The sequence below is a fragment of the Podarcis cretensis genome (assembly GCF_951804945.1).
Source record: "Podarcis cretensis genome assembly, chromosome: 6".
In the NCBI taxonomy this organism is placed as follows: domain Eukaryota; kingdom Metazoa; phylum Chordata; class Lepidosauria; order Squamata; family Lacertidae; genus Podarcis; species Podarcis cretensis.
In genome coordinates, this window is record NC_137175.1 from 5,729,211 (window position 1) to 5,735,989 (window position 6,779).

The 6,779-nt window shown below is 43.0% G+C and overlaps 1 long non-coding RNA gene across 1 annotated transcript; it reads left to right on the forward strand.

Annotated features, from left to right (window-relative positions):
* The first annotated feature begins 949 nt into the window (after positions 1–949).
* On the forward strand, positions 950–5,479 carry LOC307218160. Its single transcript, XR_013839837.1, has 2 exons — positions 950–979; positions 1,336–5,479. It is a non-coding gene; the product is annotated as an uncharacterized lncRNA (long non-coding RNA).
* The last annotated feature ends 1,300 nt before the right edge of the window (positions 5,480–6,779 follow it).

Here is a 6,779-nt window from a genome sequence, read left to right on the forward strand (position 1 = left end):
TGCTCCAGAGAAGCGGACACGGAGCAATGGTTCCAAACTACAAGAAAGAAGATTCCACCTAAACATTAGGAAGAACTTCCTGACAGTAAGAGCTGTTCAACAGTGGAATTTGCTGCCCAGGAGTGTGGTGGAGTCTCCTTCTTTGGAGGTCTTTAAGCAGAGGCTTGACAACCATATGTCAGGAGTGCTCTGATGGTGTTTCCTGCTTGGCAGGGGGTTGGACTCGATGGCCCTTGTGGTCTCTTCCAACTCTATGATTTCTTTAGGCGGGTTTCTGCGCTGCCCAATGAGCAGCGTCCTCCGCCTCTGGGGATTCACGATTCAAAAGCAAATTTGATACGCAAGTGCATGTTTTGTAAATAACGTCGAGCGCGGCTTCCGCAGGGTGCGCGTTGCAAAAAAATTATATATGGAAAAAAGCTAGTAAGGAATTGGTTTATTTATTTAGGGTATTTACACATTATGCAATTTTTCCCTCAGTGTTATTACAGGGTTCGGCCACCAGTTCCCGCCCTCCCTCCTCAAAGGTTTAGGGTAGGTAGCAAAGGGGGGGGGGGGGAACCCACGTGAAGCACAACAAATGCTCGATTAAAATGTGGGGAATGAGAAAAATTAAAAACTGCACATCTTGTGTAACTTAAACACCAAGCCAAACAGGAAATAATTTTTATATTCACATATGTATTCAAATGAAATCAAGGTGTAGTGTTCCATGAGCTATGCATTACTTAATCCAGCTGTTAAAGGCTTTACCAAAGGTGTCATGGGCTTTGAAGACACTCGAACTCAGGATGCAAGGGAGAAACTGCTAAAAGGAAGGCACTCTTGGCAAATCCATACCGTGATCAACTCCCGTCTGGTAACCAATGTCCCTACTGTGGAAGGACGCACGGATCCAGAATTGGACTCATTGTTAAAACCGTGTTTATGGAAGGTAATCGCCAAAGAAAGATTACTTAATCCAGATATGGTCAAGCATGTTACAAAGTACAGTGGTACCTCGCAAGACGAATGCCTCGAAAGACGAAAAACTCGCAAAACGAAAGAGTTTTTCATTTTTTGAGTTGCTTCGCAAGACGGATTTCCCTATGGGCTTGCTTCGCAAGACGGAAACGTCTTGCAAGTTTGTTTCCTTTGTCTTGCAAGTTTGTTTCCTTTTTCTTAAAACCGTGCATTCACTTTGAGGAGCAACTCATAGCACGTGGTGTGGTAGCCTTTTTTGAGGTTTTTGAAGACTTTGGTGATTTTTGAAGCTTTCCCAAAGTCCGTGCTTCACAAGACGAAAAAATTGCAAGACGAAAAAACTCGTGGAACGAATTAATTTCGTCTTGCGAGGCACCACTGTAATCATGGTATTGCTGCTTTTGTTGATGATTTCAAAGCCTTAACACCTCAGGCAAGGCTTTAAATCTTGGTGATGCAGCAGGTAATAATGATAATCTTGGTGGGTGATGAATCACCCATGTATTTCAGTCCTCTTCTTGAGAAAAAACATCCTCTCATGCTGCCCTGTTATTGCCAAGGACAAGGGTTCTGAAACAGCTGTGTTTTCTGTTCCAAATTGTGAAAAAACACAAGAACAAGAAATGAAAATTAATCTGTCATGAAATAGAATTTCACAGGGATTGTGAAGGCCTATGTGAAAATTCCAGAGGCTGAAGCCATGTTTACAAGAATCGGTGGCAATGTTATCCTATCATAGGCTGTCAGTAGTGGAAGCAAACTGAACAGCTTCAGCTCAGGTGCCATGCAACCTAGTTGAAAAAGAGAAAATACTATGAGTGTGAGATCAGGGTGGTTCATTTGGAAACATCTTTTTATTGGAGAGCACCCTTCAATCCTTGTGTAATGAATCTGTTAATTCACAGTCTCCCACGAATTTTGCCTTTTCTGATTGTGAATATGTTACTATTACTAATACATTATTTAAGTAAAAAAAAAATCAAGTGGAGCTCAGAAGAAGCAAGCCTTCAGGGCAGTTGAATTGGTGTTCTGAGTGACAGTAGTACTCTGTTTATGCCTATGTTGGAGTGACTGTGGGCTAATAAACATTTGTTTGCATCTCCCTTGAATAGTGTATAGCAATGGCACACTGGGTATGTAATACAGAAGAATGTGGACTTTTCAAGATACTGGTAGGTAAATTTTCGGCAAGTGTTCCATGAATGTAGTTTTGCTGCAGAGAAAAACATCATGTGCAATGACATAACAAACACAGAGATACTCTCTTTTTCAGATAGCATGCCTTTGGCAGTGTTCTTCAGGGACAGGCTGCTTCAGGATTACTGAAGTCATTTTTATCCTTATTGTTACAGGACCTGATCCAAGGAGAACAAAAAACTAGGATACATAAAGGTCAGGGGGCTGGTGATATACAGTATCCTTAGTACTCAGCTCAGTATCATAACCCACAGTGATTTTGAGGAGTCAGGTCCTTTTGGGTTTTTGTAGCTTGTTGGACTCATGTCTTCTTTGATGGAAAGAGTGACATATGCCATTCCCTGCCTTTCCTATAGAGTTTGTATTCCAGAAATCAGTGCCTCACTGGTTTCCCTCCATGTTATTTTTGAAATGTAGGGACTGCACCTGGTATCTTCTGCATGCAAAATATATGCTCTACCACTTGCCCAGGCAGAGGAGCTGGGCTCTATTAGGCAACAATTTTAATCCAGGCTACATTGAATTTACTGGATTTATTACATCTTAATAGGCATGCACAGGATCACACTGTTGGGGCAGCATTTGTCATGAACCAGCAGTGCACAGAGGAGTTGCGGGAGGCACTAGCTGGAGAATCCTCGTGAGAAGACGTCTCAGAGCCAGGGGATTAGTAATGGGATGATGATGAGTTAAAGAGGGAACAGACTGGGAGAAGGGCGAGTTGGAAGCTGAAGAGGTAACAGGCTTCATGAGCAGGAAGAGTGTGACAGAGAGCAGTAGAGACTCAGAGCAGAAGAGGAGGCTGGAGAGGAGGAGGGGCCAAGATGCAATGATGTCAGGCTGCTGAAGAAGCCAAGGGCTCTCCACCTTCTGCTGCAACAAGCTCCCCTCCCCCTTAGTCTCCCAGAACCTGAAGAGGGTGGAGCAAAGACAGGTAAGATGAAGGAGCCTCCAGATTGTTTTGGTAGGACCCAGGGAGGAGGAGACTTAGGGAGCTGTGGGAAGGCCGCTCAAATATGCCTCATTGGAGCAAGATCTACTGGGAGGAGTTGCTGTGCTCATTAGGCCTGGCCTCCTGCGCGGTATTGTTTCTTTGCATAAAGAGAGTTAACTTCACTGACGCACTGAGTTACTGTTGATCTACTCCCGACATCCATTCTGACAGTGTTCTAGGCTGTCTAGCAAAAGCTTTGACCTGTATGGGGATGTGGTTGCAACTTCTTAGTGTGAGATTTTTTCCATAAGCTGATTAAGGAGTTTGGTTAATATTTCTTCAAACCTGCATATGTCAGTTGCTGCTATTTTTGGATGTACAGTGGGGCTTTGCTGTCACTACAGTGAGCAGAGGACATGCTCGAATAGGAGAAAATTGATAATTGTGCTGTCTTGCAAGGCAGCTGAAGAGCTTCCCAGAAAGAACTGCTGTGCTGGAAAACTAATTGTATTAAATGAATTAATAAAAACAGAGAGTTGTGGTTTCATACCAAGTTTATTTCTTTTTTTTCCTCATTAATCACTTCTTTGCACAACAACAACCTCAATTTGACAATGAAATGCACGTGGTAGATTTAAAGGAATCGGACGAGGCTTATCTTAAGAGTGAGAAAAGTCCATTCATGGCACTATTACACATTCTTTTTTCCTGTCTATTTGGAAAGGACAAAGACAGCACATGCTGCATCCTAAGAAGTGAATCTTGTGCAAGGCCAACAACATTCAAACAGACTATCAGGAGGGAATAGGAGGGCAGTTCTGGGGGGGGGGTACAGGAACTGAAACACCATCTAATTTTGGACAGCTACCTAGGTGTTTTGAAGTCCGCTTTTGTAGACTGAGCCTCCTTTTGCATGAACAGGAGCCTACTTTTAGGGTCATATTTTTACATAATGCTTATCAAACAGCAACCTTTACAGTTCACTTGTGAAGGTGTCTCCATTTTATATATGAAAGGTGCTCACCAGCCTTTTAGCTCAGTCATAACCATGTTTGCCCAGGTAGTAAGCTTGTTTGGTTTGACTGGACTTCCTTCCAAGGAAGTGTAGCCATAATACCGGTAGTTGTAGAGAAAGTTGATCCACTCATCTGCTAACTAGAATAAGAAATCCAGCAAGCTTGCATCCTTTCTTCACACATCTTACGCACCTCTAGCATCCAGTGGTCACTACTCTCTTTCCATTACAGTAAGCTTATGGATTGTAGAAACCCAAATGCTGAGATGTGCCTATGTTGTCATTGCTCAAGAGAGACAAGACCACAGAAATAGCTTTATTAGTGATCCTTAATATGAAATCTGCTATACAGTAACATCAACAGGGCCATAAACAGTCATTCCTTGCCACTTACTTCCAACTGTCTCTTGTATCTGTGTTTGTGTGTGAATTTTGCCACGTGCGTTTAGTGATGTAGTACTTGCTGGCTATAAGTGTACCTGAATGGAGCCATTTGAGCCAGGCAATCAATAAAATACCTAGAGCTACTATAAGGATGTTCATGGAGCAGCAGGAAACTTCCTTTATGCTGTGATTGCAGTTCTTGGGCAATAACCACTTTGCAAGAGGACATTTAGGGAAGTGGTTCCCAATTAGCTAAGTACTGCAGGACACTCACCCCCCCACCCCCGTTTTTCAAAAGCCAAGTCACGGACCACCTACTTTTGAATTTTTTCTTAATAATAATAGTACCCCACCCATCTGACTGGGTTGTCCCAGCCACTGGGTGCATTTTATTATGTGAATGGTGCCACAGACCCCCCTGGGCGGGTGATGCAGACGACCAATTAGGAACCACTGATTTAGAGTAAGTCTCCCCCAACAAGAACACTGGCTTTGTTCAACAACACAGCAACCAAATAGTGCTTGAAATGAAGATTTCCTAAGTATGCATGTACAAAGACCATTAAGTCCTTACAACCCCTCTCTCCCCCTTTAAAGGCAGGTCTGTGGCTCTCTTAAAATAAGTGGAATATTTAGTGCTTGGAATATGATACAGAACTGTTGTAGCCCTTCTTTGGATTTACTAATGATAAATTGCAAAATTTATCTTCTCTTGCACTGAGCAGGGTCCACCAATATGCATATGGAAATGTGGCAACTCAGCTTTGAAAAATGTGTAAAGCCACTCTGGGACTCCTAAGCATTGCTTAGTTCCTCTCAGCTGATTCCCTCCCTCCCCCAGCCTTAATTTTAGTTGCTGTGGCAGTTAATTTGGTTCATAATCTCTCAAAGCAGCATGCATTTCAGTAGCACACCTAAATGTTATTAAGACTGAACTGTATCTAGGCACGGATACATAATGAAGAATTTCCAGTTCCATTATAAAAGTAGGATCTGCAACAAAATGCAGTGTAGAACACTCCTGTTCAGGATACTTTTCCATGCACATGCTGGTCTTTGGTCCCCTCAACTGTTAGCCGGTGTTCTACAAGCACTGAGCATGCCAAGTCCTCATTGCAGACTGTTTTTAGGATTTTTTGCTTACTCCTTTAGAATCTCCCAATTTCTTTTTTTTGGGGTTCTAGGAATCAAACAGACATGAATTTAATTTGTGGATATATGCACCACAGTTAAGAATTCTCCACAATCAATTCAAGTGGGTACCTGCCCATTTTATTAGCCCCCTCCTGATTTGTTTGCACCATGAGTAAAATATCCTTATAAGCACCCATTGTAATTCAAGTTATATCCAGTTCTATAGAAAAAGTACTTTCTTGGATGCATCGATTGACACTGGATAAACTCATCCCCTGGCTTTCCTGATACATCCAAATGTAGAGATCCTGATACATTTGATATCATTTTCTTTTCACAACATAATGCATCTGTGCTGATAACACCTGATGCAAATTTCCACCTGACAACATGCCTGATAACATCAGCGTACCCTTGGATATGCAGGCTATATCTCAAGGCACTGAAAGAGTTAAAAGTGAGGGAAATAAAGATCCCATTCTTCATATCTAAGTGAGCACTACGGGCAGAATTCATTGACTGCCTAAGGCAGCCTTCCCTGGTCTGGTGCCCCCCCCAGATGTCTGGAAGACACAAGGTTGGGAAAGCCTGGCCCTAAGGGCTAAGCTCTTTTGTGTGTGTGCATTGGCCATTTGGATCTAATACCGCAGAACTTCCAGAGACAGCCTTCCAGATATTAGATTCTCACTTCCATCAGCCCTGGCCAAGTCAGGGATGATGGGAGCTGTAGTCCTACAACAGCTGGAGAGCACCAGACTGGCTGTCCCTGGTATAGTGGATGCACACATTTGTAAATCAACCCTAAGACTTCCAATGATTGCACATATTAAGAGTCTCCAGAACACAAGTTATTCTTCAAGAACAGCATCACAAAATTAGGGCTGGTTGTGCATCATTTGCTATGTAGATCTGAAATGGTGAATGGGACCCAAGGAGCAGCCACAGAACACACTGAGCTCCGTGACTGTAGGGTCAGAAAGTGGAAGGAAGCACCTACAGAGAATATGACACCTCTGTCTAGTTGAAAGTTGCCTTTACCTGAAAAGGTAGGCTGGGTCATTTCGACCTCAACAGACGAAAACTAAAGTGGACCCAGACCTTTCAGAATGTCAAGACTTCATTGAATTGGCAGGGGGTTGGACTCGATGGCCC